The following is an 18,834-nucleotide window of genomic DNA, read 5'->3' as shown; positions in this document are numbered from 1 at the left end:
GAATTTGCATCAAGATTTTCCCCAAACCAAAAAATGATAAAAGATACACTGATAATATAGGAGCTATTCATGTGCATAGGGTCGATTTCTATCCTCCGCACCTCGTATAATAAAACAGATTAGACAAGGTACTTTAACATTCCCACAACAAAAAGACACTAAGTAGATATCTTAGAGTACTTACAGTTATTGACAGCATATTGAATTAATGTTATACTTTTGGGGTAATATAGCTTCAGTTATCTTTCGAAAGAAACTATAATTTAAAAATTTTCTTTTGTTTATGAGATTTTCTTTAACAAATCATTACTTTGAAAAAAATGTGTTAATCATGATTTTCAGTAATCTTTATTTTAAGTATGTAGATGCAACAATGGGGTGTTCAGAACTATTTTAGAACGTACGGCAGCCATCATGAAATAAGCCGTCATATTGAATTTTGAGGGTGGGTCCATAGCTTATATTGTTCAGTACACAAAAATGTACCATCATGCAAAAATTGGTGCTTACCTTATTATTTTAGGAATTTTTTCACCGATCGGCCGGACTAATAATTATCCTTTCTCAAACACATGAAGAATTAATTCTTTTCCGATTTGATTAAGGGCATGGAAAGAAATTGCATTGCTGCTGTGAATTGAAATTGTTGCAATCTTGATATAATATATTTTCACCGCATTTTTGTTATCTGGTGTATTAGTTTAACTTTAGGTTAATTTCAAAATGCATATGATTTTGTACTACCATTATCGAAAATAAGCCGTATTTGGCACAACTTTTTGTAATTTTTTATCATCAATACTCTTTAACTTTGTACTTGTTTGGCGTTGTAAATATTTTGATATGAGCGAATGATGAATCTTATGTAGACGAAACGTGAGTCTGGCGAATTAAGGGAGTTCGCTTCTGAGTTTCAAAGTAATTAACTTTTCAAAACACTAGTTTATATTTATAGAGGATTAATGAAGGAATCCAAAGAGCCAAAACAATATATAGGTCACCGTGCTTGTTTTCAAGATAATAGCCATTGAAGTTTTGGCGAGGAAAATGTTCTCTCTTGACTTTTCATAGCTTTATCATTGACAAGTTTAAGTCGTCAAAAACTATTAAAAAGTAATTAAAATTTTATAAGACTTTAAGAATTATAAAAAGAAAAATGGGGGTCACCGGTCAAAATCTGTTAAGGCATTCAAATGGGAAAAAACACAAAATTATCGAAAATCTGAACAAAATTCATAAACATGAAAAGCGAGCTTCCTTAAGTTTTAATCCTGTTACCTTTGATAACAATATATATCTAGTACACTATAGGTAGAGCGGTGCTGATGGTTTTCAAAATGATAAAACTTTCTATCAAAAAGGCAATATCACATTTTTTTTATAAACCGGATTTTTTATTGTCGGGCCTGCAACATTTGTTGCAGAAAGCTCGCCATAGGGATAGTGATCCGGCAGCGGCGGCGGCGGCGGCGGTGTTAGCTAACTTTTTAAAAGCTTTATATTTTAGAAGGTAGAAGACCTGGAAGCTTCATACTTTGTATATAGATGCCTCATGTTACGATCTTTCCGTCAGTCACATGTCCAATGTCCTTGACCTCATTTTCATGGTTCAGTGACTACTTGAAAAAATATTTTTTGTAAAGTTAAATTCTCTCTTATTATAAGTAATTGAATAACTATATTTGGTATGTGCGTACCTTGCAAGGTCCTCATGCCCGTCAGACAGTTTTCACTTGACCTCGACCTCATTTCATGGATCAGTGAACAAGGTTAAGTTTTGGTGGTCAAGTCCATATCTCAGTTACTATAAGCAATAGGTCTAGTATATTTGGTGTATGGAAGGACTGTTAGGTGTGAATGTCCAACTGACAGGTGTCATCTGACCTTGACCTCATTTTCATGGTTCACTGGTCAAAGTTAAGTTTTTGAGTTTTGGTCTATTTTTCTAATACTTTATGCATTAGTCAACTATATATGGTGTATGGAAATATTTTATGATCTATATGTCGGTTACGCAGGTTTTATTTGACCTTGACCTCATTTTCACGGTCCATTGCTAAGTTTTAAGTGTTTGTGTTTTGGTCTGTTTTTATTTATTTATAAGCCATAAGTCAACTATATTTGTTGTATTGAAGAATTGTTAGCTGTACATGTCTGCCTGGCATGGTTCATCTGACCTTGACCTCATTTTCATGTTTCATAGATCAATGTTTCATTTTCTTGGTTAATGTTGAGTTTATGTGACAGTTGTAATAAAGCTTTATATTTAGGTCTATCAAGATAGTATCAAGGATTAGTAAAGAAGGCGAGACATTTCAGTGTGTGCACTCTTGTTATATATTAGACAGTCGAATTTCATGGTTTAAGGTCTCCAAAAATGTGTACCTTAAGCACTACAGCCGAAGGATTTTTCTTCTTCATCTTCACCAGAAACGCTCAAACCAAAAATTTTAATTAACAGTTTAAAAGTCATCTATAATCATAAATGCAATTTAGAAAGTAGTAACATACTACGTATACGGTAACCTCTTTGTTTTGTAAATTTCCTAAATATTATAAACGTAATATGGAGAAGTGGTATGATTGTCAATCAGACAAATTTCCACAAAAATCAAATGGACAAAGAAGTAAACCATAAAATATATCTTCACGGCATTCAATGAAGACACAGCTAATACAATAATAAAAGCTATAAAAGTTTTGTTGGGCAAAATTTGAAGCGATTCAAAATATGAATCTTTACGAAAACACAATTAAAAAAATGTCAAAAGACAATAAAAACATCTGTCAACAAAAACCATTACATATAACTACAGATTGCACAGTGAAATTTCAACAAAAACTAAAAGTGAAGTCCGGTAGTCCAGGAAAACTAGCATTTGCAGTGCTTCTCTCTGTGTGTTTCATTCTGTTCAGTTACTTAACAACACATTTTTTATTTTTATTTCGAACATCTTTACCAGTTCGCACGTCAATGCATACAGTATAAAATTTCACCACTGCAACTGAATGTGGAAAAATATCTGTCTATGGTAACAAGTTTGTCAAGAGTATTTGTTGATATAATGAAAAAAAGGGAAACCTTTTTGTTTCCAATATAACAAACATATGCTAAAACAAACATATGCTAAAACAAAAATATTTTGGTTTATGCTCGGGTTCTTTCTTATGTCTCAATTACTCTGTAATCTGAAGAAGACACGAACATTGGAATTTGTGATTGAATTCGTCAAATTAAGTGTTTACAATAACAATGGCACATATATTAGAATTCTGTATTTCAAAAACATATTGCCCAAGTAAAATTTAAAAATTGTTTGTAACATTGAACGACAAAAATATGTTAGGTAAAATTGTTTCTTTTAAAATTGTAACACGCTGATGACTGCTGTACCCATATTGTGACTATTTTATTTAGTATGTCTGTTTAGTTCACGCATCATTGTAAATATAACAGAATTTGATGAGACTGTCGTACAAAGTGATAGGTTATGCGCTATAAAACCAGTTTTAATCAACCATTTTCTATATTAGAAAATTTCTGCCCTAAGTCAGGAATATGACAGTTGTTGTCCATTCGTTTTTGATGTGTTTTATCATTTGATTTTGCCATGTGATTAGGGACTTTCCGATTTGATTTTCCTCTGAGTTCAGTATTTTTGTGATTTTACTTTTTGGAAAGGAGTAATGTAGGAGTCATTCGTTTCATGATATTTGTAATCTAGTTGAATTGGATGTCAAGGTCAAAGATAATTTACTTGTTTTATGTTATCTTTAAACACATTATGAATGTATTAAGGAAATTTACAATAGCTCTTATTGGGTCTTATCTTCTACGTTTCAAAACGTCAACTGAAAATTAAACACGCGATTCCGATGTCAACAACGTTTTTCAGCGGAAACACACTTAATCTTAAATATTGAAGTATATAAAGTGGAAGATGTTTTTCAATTTACCTAGCTTGTTTGTATCTTATCATTTTATTGATAATTTATTTCAACAAGTATTTGGATCTTCACAACAACAAAAAAACACGAATTCAAATCAGACAAATATTTCAAATATTTGTTTTAAACAAGAAATTCTTACTTTACCTGTTTTAATAAATTTTGATTCGCAAATCTCAAGTTTTGTTTGTATACATATATTCTCGATGATAGGAAGATGGTTACTCTTAGGCTAATTCAAACCACGGAGCAAAAAAAAATACAGGCTCATGACGTGGGATAGCTACATACACAATGTGACAGGGTTAAACAGTTATCAAAGGTACTAGAATTATAATTTATTACGCCAGTCGCGCTTTCCGTCTACATAAGACTCACCAGTGACGCTCATATAAAATAATATTCATCAAGCCAAACAAGTACAAAATTGAAGAGCATTGAGGATCCAAAATTCATAAAAGTTGTGCCAAATACGACTAAGGATATCAATGCCTGGAACAGGAAGATCCTTAGTTTTTTTTCAAATATGTTAAAGGACGCCCAATCCTCTGCTAATTTGGGACAGTGGTGTACCAGTAATAGATAGGAAAAAACTATAAAATCAGTTGAATAAGGCTTTACGCATCAGATGGATACAAATAGAAATACATCGTACATGTAATAAAAACTCAGTAGACGTGACAAGTTACTTATAATCCCCACAACAAAAAGACCTTAAGTACAGCTCTAAGATTACTTGCAATTATTGGATGGTTTATACGCAAATGCGACAATATAAAGTGCAGACTGGACTAAACCATAGAACACCATTATATAATTAATCAATTGATTTTGAAAAATGCTAAAACTGGTTGCTTGAATTATATGAATATGTACTATGTACTGGTAAACTCATTTAAATAATCACCAGCAAGGATGACTCAGCTGTATTCAGCAATATATATACTAAAAGTTTACATTGATCCATGAACTGGGTCTTGTTATCGTCTATCGTTAAATTATAAAATATGTTTGCATCTATATAATAACTGGTTATTTCCCTTTGTACAGTATATTTTTATTTAACAGTAAATTGCGAAATATTATACTTTAGTGTGTATTTCAACTTTTGAGAGTATCTAATGTGTACTTTTGCAATAACATAGTCTACATTTAAATTGTTTGTCAATTTTGTGACACGAGTATACAATTGAAAACTCTGGACATGGTGTAGATTGCCATAATTTATCGACCAGTTTGTTTGTTGGTATAGTTGCATTTGATGAAAGCTTGACACACGTGTCAGATGTTTTTTTCATGTCATATCTGACTGATAAAAAAACATATATTAACAAAAAGTACTAGCTTTTCAAAAGTTCCTAAAGAGTCAATGCTCATTAATTCTATATCACACATAAAGCTCCATCATATGAAATTTTTTTTTTTCACAGAGTCATATCCTTTTGGTTAAAGTAATTTACAATTTTGTCAGTTAACAAAGTGTAGATGCATTTGATCAAGATGACCCGTATCATGCGAAATATTTCATGTTCTAATCCTAAAATACTAAACATATTGTATTACACATTAATTTTAGCAGACATAATTTAGAAAAGGTAGCATTTATTTATTAAATTTTTAAACCACAAGAGTTTTAAGGTTCGTGAACACTCCCTTCCTTCAAATTGAATTGAAAATTTCACAACAGAACGGGGGAAAAGGTCATTAGTGTGAAACTGCAAGAGAATAGTTAACATCATTCCTCGATTTATCAATTTTTTAATGTATTTCGCTTTTCTCCCATCCTTCTTTTTAATTATATTGTGAAATAAAGTCAAATATAGATTTTATGCATGTATATAAAACAGCCTTCGGATTGACGGAAATTGCAGAAACCATTATTGATATATCAAGTATATTAGTTACTGAACTGCAACGTATAGCATTATTATTTTGTTTTGTTTGTGGCAGTCAAATTTGAGACGTATTTGTTCATTTGAATTCAAAAACTTTTGATCTGCAAGAATTAAAGAAGATACAATCGAAATGAATGTACTAACTAAATGTTTTCAACAACTGGGGTATTGGTATCACAAAAATAGAAAGACACTATCAGGAATCGGACAAGTCTTTAAGATTCGTGCTAGGGTATATGGTATAGATTGTCGAAATGCGCATCTGGTGCAGGAAAATTGGTACCGTTAATGTTGTTCTTAAACATGTTTGGTATGTATTAGGATGCAATTACCGTCATATTTTGACCCGACGAGGTTCAAGTAAATACAGGATAAGTAGGCCCTTTCATATTTTCAAAGACACTCGGTAACATAATGTACCAATGCCATTCAAACCATGCCATTCTACTCTGTCACCTTTAATGTTAAAATCTGGGAAAATATTTTTCAAATGTATTTTGTAAAATATGATACCTATTACAAGAAAATCTTGTAAATTGAGTAAATCGATCGAACTCTGATATATCGTCTTGAAACCGTACTATAAGCTCACAATCTTGTTGATAGCAGATAAATGAGTTCATATAACAGGACAACTACACTAATAGAAAGACCAAAAATGAACAAAAAAAAAATCAAATATATTTTAGACAGACATGAAGCACAAATTTTAGTACAATTAGATAGCTTATGTGCATATACATCTGAGGACCGAAAGAGTACAATTTTCTGAGAACTTGAAGGAATTTTGTGTCTTATGAGAGAAGACAATTATATATTCGCTATTGTTGTTTTTCTATTTCTATATTTTACAAATACGTAATTCAAACAATTGCCAAAATAATAAACAAATTAATATAATATAGGTTTTGTAAAGTGGGCGACAGAATGTAGGGAGGACCATTTTTTAACTTCTAGCGTAATTTGGATATGCACAGACACATTCCCTTTCAACAAATACCCCGAAAAATCCTCGAATACTTGTTGCAATATGTTTATATCATGTTCAAAAGTTTTCTGATTTAAAGTATCAATAATCTTAATTTTGGATCATGATTTTATCAATTTTGTTCAATGGCTTTTTTTTTCCATCATGCATACTTAGAATACTATAACGTTAAAATAGTCTCAGAAGCAAACTATATAAGTACAAAATGTATGCGAAGCCTCATGTTCATAAGACAGATATACAATTATATTATCTTTACTGCAATTACATGTACGTATTTCTATTTATTGAAATTCTAAATGTATAGGCCAATTCTTATACTAATTTAGCACATACTTCGTAGTTGATGAGAACATTATAAAAACACCTGCTTCACGTTTTAACTTTGCATGGTATAGATGGAACTGGTGTATAATTATCTTTTCACAATCAAATTTAGAATTCTATTAAGGTTTTGATTAATCACATACAAAGAAATAATATCACTGCTGCGAATTGAAATTGCTACAGTTTGGCAAACCTTGATTTCAAAATAAAATCATTCTATCGAACTTTCGTTATCAAGTGCATTAGATCAACTTTAAAGTAATTTCAAAATGCATGATTTTGTAATGAATTTCAAACACAAAAGTATTTTAGAACACTATAGCTAGAGCGATGTTGATGTATTATCAAATGACAAAACTTGTTTTCAAGAAGGCAATACCGGTATGTACACAGTTTTATAAGCCGGTTTTTTATCATATGTATCAGGCGAATTTGATGGTTTCTGATCTCTAAAATCCATCCCTGCTTAAGATGATACCCTCGTCTTAGAATGAAAAGAATTGGCTCGTTTATTTTGATAAAATTGTGTTTAACTATTTACTGTGACATGTTGACATACATGGAAAAAAATCAAGAAATTTTTTAACCACAAAATTTTTAGGAATAATTTCATTGGATATTTAGCAGTACGACAAACAATAACTTTGAACATTGAGACGATTGGCCCCCCAATAAATTCGGGATAAAATTTCAAATAGATTTGACATTTATAATGAAATAGAAATCCTGAAGCTTATGGATTAGGTGCATCTATAGTACTACGATCTAAGATTCTCCTTAATTCATCTTAATAAGAAAGGCTCACACCGAAAATTTAAAAAGTTTAAAAGCTTTAAAAAAATACGGCATCGGATGCTTTTCGTCGATTAACTAGATATAAACATGGAGCATAAGTATGATTTTCGATCAGACAATTTTTCATCAAAACAAAATGACAAAGTTGTAAATAACAACAGGTCTCTGCACCGACTTCAATGATAAACACAGCTTATGCAGTTATGAAAGCTTTACGAGTTCTATTGGACGAATCAAAACACAAGTCTAACAAAATATTTTTTTTGAAATTCTAAAAGACCTGTTTACATTATCACAGAAAACTATATTATTGCACAGTGAAATTTGAATCAAAATAGTTAAAGAAAAGTCCTGTAGTTTCAGAGGACACGCTATTCGTTTTCCTTTCATTGGTATTACTCAACACGAAAAAGATCAAAAGCTTTTTTGAACATCTTAACAAATCAACGCCAATGCATAGAGCATTCAGTTTTACCACTCTGACTGAATGTGAGAAATATTTTGTCGACAGACTATTTGAATGTCTTTGTTGATATTAAAATAAATAGGAGAACTTTCACGTTTTCAGTAAAACAAACATAGGCACAAATATACATTTATTTCTGTGAGACTTAATCGTTTATGGACGCTTCTTTATTCTGATGTCTCCATAACATAATCCAAGGAAGTCAAGAAAATTGGAATTCATAATTAACTTCCTCAAACTTACTTAACGAATAGAATATCCTGTTTACAATAAAAATGATATAGATTGATAGAAATTCGTATTTAAAATAAAAAGATGAAACGTAGTAATGCAGATTTGTCTTTTAAATGCGTGTCATTCGTTTCATGACTTTTTGTAATCTAGGTAACTTTGATGTCAAGGACAAATATAATTAACTTTTGAAGTTATCTTTATAATGACATTATGAATGTTTTAAGGATATTTACAATAGCTCTTATAGGCATCATGGGCTTATCTTTTACGTTTCAAAACTTCAACTGAAAACAAGACACGCAATTCCGATGTCAACAACGTTTTCAATGGTAAACACAATTAATTTCAAATATTCTAGTAAAAGTGGGAGATGTTTTTCAATTTACCTAGGTAGCTTGGGTCTTATCAGTTTATCGATAATTTATTTCAACAAGTGTTTGGATCTTCAAAGAAACAAGAAAAAAACTAAATTAATTCAGCATGCTCAGATAAACATTTGAAATCTTGGTTACGAACAGGAATTTCTGTCTGGACTGCTACTTTTTCTACTTTTTGTTGAATTCTTAAATATTTAGTTCTTTTGTTTAAATACATTCCCGATGATTGGAACTTCGTAGCTCTTATGCTAAATTGAAACGAATAAAACACAAAATAAAACAACAAAAACATAGAGCAACTACTATCCGTTGTAAATTTACATATATTTTAATATATTATAATCCTGGTACTTTTGATTACTATTTACTTATTTTCAAATACTCTGATACACTTGATTAGAAAACTAACTTTAGAAACATGGTCAAATCTATCAAAGTTTCGTGTTGTTATCCGATCCTAGAAGACAAAAACATTGGAATTCATAATTGAATTTATCAAATTTACCTTATGAATAAAATATCTTGTTTACAATAACAATGATATAGATACTGTTTGGAAATTGTATTTGAACTAAAAAATCGAAAGGAGAAATGCGATTTATTTTTCAAATGCGTGTCATTCGTTTCAGGACTTATTTTAATCTAGTTTACTTTGATGTCAAGGACAGATATAATTTACTTTTTATGTTATCTTTAATGATATTATGAATGCATTAAGGATATTTACAATAGCTCTTGTAGGAATCGTGGGTCTTATCTTTTGCATTTTAAAACGTCAAGTTAAAATTAAACACGCAATTCCGCTGTCAACAACGTTTTCAGTGGAAAACACAATTAATCTCAAATATTCAAGTATAAGTGGGTGATGTTTTTCAATTCAGCTTTAGCTTGTATGTATCTTATCAGTTTATCGAAAATTAATTTCAACAAGTATTTGGATCTTCAAAATAACAAAAGAACCTAAATTCAATTCAGATAAACATTTGAAGTATTTGTTTCAAACAGGAAATTCTGTCTGGACTTTTTTTACTTTTTTTTTAGTAATTGTTGGCTAAGTCGAAACGAATGAAAAAAAAGCAAAACTACACATGAATACTAATTGATGGGAATGAAAAAAATTAACTACATATTTTCAAATACTGTGATATACTTTGTTTGTGAATAACTTCAGAAACATGGCCAAATTGGTCTACGTGGCGTTGCCCGATTATTCAAAATAAGTCGACATATGAAAAAGAGAGGATGAGGCTTGATTGAAAATTAAAAAAAATCTCCAAAAAAGAATCAGAAATTAACAATTACAGGTCACCATAAGACTTTCAACAATGAGGAAAACCAATACCTCATAGTCAGAAATAAAAGGCAAGGTCTCTTAAAATGTTATACGATTCAAACAAGAAAACTACAACCTGATATATGTACAAAATAATGAACCAACAAATTAAAAACATAAATGATACACAGAAACACAATACAACCACCGAGTTACATGATTCTGACTCACGACATACTAATATATAATATGGCTAAGATAAACATGTCAGCGGACATTCAAACAGTGTAAAAGGCTTAACACAACAGATTGATACAAACAGAAATACATATAACAAACACATAATTGACGTAGCTGGGTATTTCAACATACCAATAACCCAACAATACAAAGTATAGATTTGAGATAACTTGCAGTTCAACGAAAATGTCACGAGTTTACAAGCAAAACGAACTTGCAATCATCAACGATAACCGATCGCGAATTCTCTATTTTATCTTTCTTTGCTTAAAAAACACAGTCGCACAGTACAATGTTGTAATTAAAAAACGCTAGCTATATTAAACGGTGTAAAACTGTTATCTCATGTTATTTCAGTCTGTTTTCTCTTGCAGTTCAAGCATCTGTCTCCATTACCAAATGATATATACACAACTGTCTTATCTTAAGCCATTAATCGTCATGAAGAAGGGTGCATTCCTATTATTCTTCTTTTGATGAAAAAATGATTAATAATTAATGAGAATCATTAACTGTTATCTAATCCACATCTTTGTCATTCGAAAAGTTCCGGAAATGACGTCACCAATTCGGCTAATTTTCACGTGTATTTCAACATCTGAATGTACCTGAATATAATATTTGACATGGAACGGTTTACACATGCCATTAATTAAGCAGAAGGCAAAACAAAGATATTCAATGAAATTGAGCACACACAAATACGAAAACATAATGTTTGCAAGTTTACTTACTATGGTCGGGCTGTGGCTGCTGTCATGTGTCTTCAAACAAAAAAATGAGATTAAGATCGCATTTATTTTAGCAAATTATATGTATCATATTTACATACGGTCAACTGATTTTTAAGGTATTTCATTTCAGTCACTACAGAAAAGACAAAAAAAAAACAACCAACCAAACATTCAAGATACGGCTTCAGACGATCATAGGCCAATTTATGACATTTCATTTTCTAGATGTTAAAAAATGTCAACTAATTAGAATAGGAAGGGATAATGTTGAGCACTAGACGAACTATCTTCACCTGATGTTATGGTTAACGTTAGGGCTAGTTGTTGTTATAGAAATGTTATAACGTGATTATCCTTTATAGAAATGTTTGGAATTATTGCACAAACTAAGAATATGCAACAAAAGTGTGCAGTGTCTTTTTAATGTCAGTTAATTGCATTCATTGATTAATTGAAATATGACTGTTCGAATTCATCACATAACTGATAATTGGTTGTTACAAGTAATAATTGATAGAATCAATCACACGAACTATATTTACATATAACATATATTTTGCCAAAACCTTGATCGAAATCATTGTTAATGAACAGGTATCTTTTAAATAAACAATCGTCCCAGAAGTCGATTTTCCCCCATTTAACATGATTAAATGATTTTAAATGATATTTTATGCCGTGATCGAAATGAAATTTTAAGTTAATATATTATATTAATGCACCTGAATCAAATTGGCTGGTCTGATTAAGATATTTTTATCATATTAATACTCTGATTCGTTTCACATATACGGCTTCCGAGGGCAAGATAACACTTGATAAAGCATACCATAACTCTTGAAAGAAGTGCTGATAAATCAAACTGAGCCTGATATTTTCATTTTAACCACTACAACACAAAAAGCTGAAAATTAAAAAGAAACGAACGATACATGCAATTGTACACCAAATCTATAGTTATATACAACAATATGGTTGACACATCTGATTTGGGTGCCTTCGATGACTTCAATTCTTCTTTAAAACTAAGAAAATTTTCATAAAATTCGATTGGGATACTTAGTATTATGTCACTCAAACAGCCGTATAGTTTATCTTTGTTCATGGCCATACAAAATAACAAATAACATCTGTCTGTTAGAGATAAGTTATTCTCATATCAATTAAACGAGGATTTTTCTTTAAACGTAAATACGTGTTTAAAAAAATAAATGTTCTAATGAATGTATTCCTCCAGGCTTTAGACTTTCATTGAAAATAAAAGCAAATAACTTTCAAATACAAACAGCTCAAATCAATGAGAGACAACTGTCCACTGATCTGGTGTTTTTTATCCTTAGACATTTAAAGTTTAAATATCAAAACTTGTTTCACAAGTATATTATATTATCTGACAAATTGAAGTTTGCATTGGCACAATATGTTTAAAATCAAAAAGTTTACCAAACGGATGAACAATTTAATTTTGAAGTTCAAATTTACCATGCGGATATTTCACTAAGAATTTATGATTATGAGGATGAAAATAAATTGGATTTTTTACACGATCTAAGAATTTGCAACTACCATGTAGTTAAGCGACTGTCAATCAAATTGAGTTACTGTTTAAGAGGCTGTCCAAGTAAATATCAGATAAATCCTATGATATGGGGGGGGGGGGCACAACATATTTTTTCCCCGCTTAATTTTTTGTTTATATCATACAAAGAATATATATGTCAAAGATATTTTTGAATCAACAGTGGTTGGTTCAGAAAAGGATTTTAAAGTTCACTAACAACGCAACAAAATTTTGTACAAAATGAAGAGTTATCTCCCCTTTTCAATAAATTTTAAGTGTCTTATAAGTATTTTTTTCTCTTTTTTTGTTGCAGCTAATAGAAAATAAAATTTAACTCTGAGAAAAAATGAATTTGTGATATGAAATAGATGAAAAAAATTTGAAAACAAAATATGGCATGTGCCATCCACTGCCTTGTTTTTCCTTGGACACCCTCTTTAACATAAATAAAGAGGGCACCGTTACATATAGTTGCGTAAATCTGCTTGTTTTGTATTATAACGTTTTAGTTTTGAACTGTAAGAAGTAAAACCAATGATCCATGCAAGAGCTTTTGTTTATTTATTTCAAACATTTAAGCTATTACAGAAAAGAAAATTATCTGTGTCTTCGACATCAAATATACTAGTAAAAAGAATACACAAAGTCATGATACAAACGCATTTGAGTAAAACATTGGCATTACTCTTTTTAATGAATTATTCTAAAAATGAATTTCTATGATTCCCTATCACTGTTTATTTCAACAGCGTATTGTATTAATCAATTAAATATGACAATTTCTATAAAGAATCCAAAATTTTCTGTCTTCATCTGATAATCTTATATAGGACCACAAGAAAGAATCGACTATAAACGATGTACTGGTTTAATCAACCGATGCCGAAACTAGAAAACTCCTATTTTGGTATTTCCATATATTCTGTTATGTTGCAGTTCAGTGTTTATGTTGTTTTGTTGTTTTCCGCTTATAGTTGATGTGTTGCCCCCGTGTTTAGTTTGTAACCTGTTGTTTTTTTTGCATAATCGATATATGGCTTTTGAACACTGGGATACTAAAATTGCAAATCTTAAAAATATTTTGACTCACTTTGACCAGTTCATAGGGCAGTTGTTCTTCGTTGCTAAGCGTGTAACAGTTTACATGATAAAGTTGTTTGTTTAATTATCACGAAAGGTCAAGGCCTGGAGGAATACATTCGTTGGAAAACTTATTTCTTTTAACACGAATTGATGTTTAAAGACAAATCCTCTTCTAATTGATATGAAGACAACTAATCTCTAAGAGACAGCTGTTAGTTGTTATTGTATGACCATGAACGAAGATAAATAGCATGGCTGTTTGAATGACAGCACTCAGTATCCCAATCTATTTTAAAAATCATTTCCTTATTCTAAAAAAAAGGAATTGAAGTCATTGGAGGCACTTTTTAATAAGTTGTGTCAATCATATCATTGTATGTACCTATAGATTTAGTGTACAATTGCTAATATCTTTGAAAGCTTTTTGGTGTTGTGGTTAAAATGAAAATATTAGTCTTAGTTTGATTTATCAACACGTGTTTCAAGAGTTATCGTAGGTAAGCATCTTCAAGTATTTTTCTTGACATTACCATTTTCAAGCCATGTTTGGCAGTATCAATAGGGAAAAAAAAGATTTTAATCAGACTAACTAAAGCCGCATCTTCGCTTAAGTGTATTAAAATAGTATGTTAGAAAGATTCATTTTGATCAAGCCATAAAAGAGGGACGAATGATACCAGAGGGGCAGTCAAACTCATAAATCGAAAATAAACTGACAACGCCATAGCTTAAAAGGAAATTTACAGTCAAACAATAAAATATCACTTTAAATCAATTAATCATGTTACATGTGAAGAGTAGCCCAGTGTGTGTGTGTGTGGGGGGGGGGGGAGGATTTATTTAGAAACCGCCTTTCATCAACCCCGTTTTGGAAAAAAATGAATGTTATATGGACAACAAGGTTGTGTTATTACTTTTGATTTTATCAAACAAAGATAAAAACAAATCTATAATATCCTCTTATTCTAAAAAAAATTCCAATAAAACTTGGACTAAGCCGCTCTTGATGGACAGACAGTTTCTTAATGCACTATACTTTCAATAAGTGGATTCTACCTCCTCAAAATTATTCGAATGATATGTTTTGGTTTGGTTGAAATGAATATTTTACAATTTTCTTTAACTAAGTCTGACTAGAATATTTAAATTAAAATGAAAGCAATGAGAAAATTCCAAGATGTAGCCAAAATATATCAATCTATTATATGACTATAAATTTTCTGTTTTCTCATTGGCTAAAAGCATAGGAAATCCTCTTTGATAAAACAATATATTCACCGCGTCAAAAATCACGAGAGGTTAATATAAGATTTGGAACAGCGTCCGTGTACCCAAATATAGAAACGGGGAATTCTTGTTAGCTATTTAAGGGATGTATAAATACAATGGTTTTTAATTGAACGACCGAATAAATATTAACCAATCACCCCTCTCGACATAAAATCGTTTCGATCTCACAGACGACAGTTACATGTTTCCGGCAACAAAGTATGGCTGGAGCAGCAGAAGAAGCTACTGAAAAACGCTTTTCATCGTTAAATAATGAGGAAATTAAGAAGATTTTGATGGAAAAAGATTTAAAAAATATTCTAGCGTGAGGACATTTAAAATAAAAACAGTCTAGGCAAAATACCATCCAACCAAGGATATATTTCACAATCTAAAAACATTAAAATGACACTGAGAACTAACGAGTCATATAATAAAGCAATTGTTGACTTTTGATATCAGTTGATACAATGATTTACCAACCCCAGATATGTGATATTCACCTCGGCCGTTGGTCTTGGTGAATATGACATCTCTGGGGTTGACAAATCATTGTATCAACCTCATCAAAAGTCAATAATTGTATAATATTAAATGATGTCTCAGGTGAAAGCTAGAACATTATGCAACGTGAAACCCAGAATAATATCCACAGTGAAAGCCGGAATATCATGCTAGTCGTGACATAAAGAAAGTAACACTGAGTACTTCTAGCAATAATAAAAACAAGATCCATCTTTAAAAAAGATATCCGACGTATTTAAATTTGAGTATATGTTTAAAACTATCATTTCGATAATCTTCAGAAGCACAATGGCTTAATGATGCAGGACCTCTTTAATTAAATCTTCAAGAAATTACATGGAAGTCGTATCATTATTTTCGACACGGAAAAAACAGAGTCACAAATCTGGATTATAAATTGGTCTTTCAACTTTTATTCGATCGTCTCAGGTGAGAACTTTGTAGACGGATCGTGCGTCTAGCGTACACAAAAAATCCAGCCATCTTTGAAGATCTTATCTCTATACATTTGAAAAGCTAGACATTTACTTAACCATTCAAATGGTACTATCCGTAAAACAGAATACATAAACACTCCAGTTCCTTCACGTTATCGTCGCTCCCACACACACGCCATCGTATAGCTGCTGAGTATATTAAAAAAAAATCAGGGCTATAAATAATGAAAAAATTGAAGATGCAAAACGATACTGTAAATTAATTTTAGATTGTGTAATTGAACAAACTACTGTTCTAAATTCGTGATAATAATATATAACCGTATTGGAATAGATTACCTCAGTCTTATTTGATAAACCATTTTGAGTTTTGGGTCCTCTACTAACATTCAACTTCGTATTTGTCCTTTAAAAAAAATCTTTCGAGCGTTACTTATCCATGATGTATCTTGTATAGACGGAACTCGAGTCTTGTGGACATAATTTCATTCTGTAATCTATAATAAGGTTATAGAATTTGAACTTTGCTAACTCGTCCGTTCGGCATTGTTGCAACTGACAATTCTTTAGCTCACATGGCCCCTAAAAGAGCCAAGTGAGCTTTTCTCATCACTTGGCGTCCGTCATTCGTCGTCGTTGTAGTCCGTTAAGTTTTACACAGACCTTCTCCTCTGAAACTACTGAGCCAAATAATTCTAAACTTGGCTTTAATCATTTTTTGAGTGTCTAAATTACAATAAAATTAAAGGTACCAATTTTCTTGCACCAGATGCGCATTTCGGCAATACATGTCTCGGTGATGCTCGTGGCCAAAATATTTGAAATCCAAAGCTTATATAAAAGATGAAGAGCTATAATCCAAAAGGTCCAAAAAGTATAGCCAAATCCGTGAAAGGAATCAGAGCTTTGCATGAGGGAGATACATTCCTTATATAATTTATAATAATTTCTAATATTTTGTAACAGCAAATTTTAATAACACAACAAAAAAATCCGTATTTTCATGCCAGTACCGAAGTACTGGCTACTGGGCTGGTGATACCCTCGGGGACTAATAGTCCACCAGCAGAGGCATCGACCATTGTTACAAAGTGTATCTGATGACCCCGCAAATTATCATAGATGGCTGCCATGGCAAAAATAGAACATGGGATAAAATGCAGTTGTTGTGATATATCACTGAAACTAAAGCATTTACAGCAAATCAGACATGAGGTTAAAATGTTCATCAGGTCAAGATATATCTGCCCTTTAATTTTCAGACGCATCAGATAACCTGTAGTTGGTTTGCCGCCTCTGAATTGGTGGTTTTAAGGAAATTTTGCGGTTTTTGATAATTATCTTGAATTTTATGATATATATAGGATAAACTGTAAACAGCAAAATTGTTCAGCAAAGTAAGCTCTACAAATAAGTCAGCATGACCAAAATTGTCAATTGACCCTTCGGGAGTAATTGCTCTTTAAAGTCAACTTTTTACAATTTTTCGTAAATTTTTGTAATCTTTTACAAAATTCTTCTCTGAAACTACTGGGCCATATACACAGAGATAACTGTTATCAGCAAGAATGTTCAGTAAAGTAAGATATACAAATAAGTAAGCATGACCAAAATTTTCAAGACACAGAGAATTTTGTTAGAATTTTATTTTTGTCTTTGATATTGCAGAGTGATTTTGTTTAATATACACTGCAGCACATAGACCAAGGTGAGCGACACATACTATTGATAGCCTCTAGTTATATCTGCTTTAACAAACTGTAGAGTACTTTTAACAATAGCTGGCGTGTACACGTTTGTCAATCATTTTTAAATGATAGACCTATATCATGTATATGTAATTCTCTGACTAATAGAAGTAAGTGGTTATATTTTGTCGTCGGAGTATGAGAATGACACTATTGAAAAGGTAATATTAAGTTTTTAGAAAATATTTTATTGAGCGTTGTCAATGAAATGTTTGTAGACAAATTAGTGTTTACAGTGTAAATAGAATAAACTTAACGTACTAAATAAAGGCAACAGTAGTATACCGCTGTTCAAAACTCATAAATCCATGGACAAAAAACAAAATAGGGGTAACAAACTAAAACCGAGGGAAACACATTAAATATAAGAGGAGAACAACGACACAACGCCGAAACGCAACACAAACAGAAACAGACCAAGCATCAGACAAAACACCACGAGAATAACAAATATAACACGAAAACCAAATACATGAATTTGGGATAGACAAGTACCGTGCCACGTCTTATCTCGATATCTCAAAAATAAGAGAAAACACAAACGACTCAACGTTAAAATGCAACAAACACAGAAACGAACAATAATATAACAATGGCCATCTTCCTGACTTGGTACAGGACACTTTTAAAGGGGAATAAAAGTGGTGGGTTGAACCTGGTTTTGTGGCATGTCAAACCTTGCACTTTAATGGCAAAGTTAAATATAACATTGAAATGACAACACAATATTACAGGACTACAATACAAATAAAAAGGAGAACATATTAGACAAAGAAAAACATGATTAATGATAACAAAAAACCTCAGGTTTAAAATTCAATACGCCAAAAAACGCGCCTTCTCCACACAAGACTAACCAGTGACGCCCAGATATAAAAGATCGAAAAGGAAAAAAGTACAAAGTTGTACAGCACTAAAGATCAAAAGTTGAAAT

Source organism: Mytilus trossulus, chromosome 6 (assembly GCF_036588685.1).
Source record: "Mytilus trossulus isolate FHL-02 chromosome 6, PNRI_Mtr1.1.1.hap1, whole genome shotgun sequence".
NCBI classification, from domain to species: Eukaryota; Metazoa; Mollusca; class Bivalvia; order Mytilida; family Mytilidae; genus Mytilus; species Mytilus trossulus.
This window is presented reverse-complemented; position numbering follows the sequence as displayed.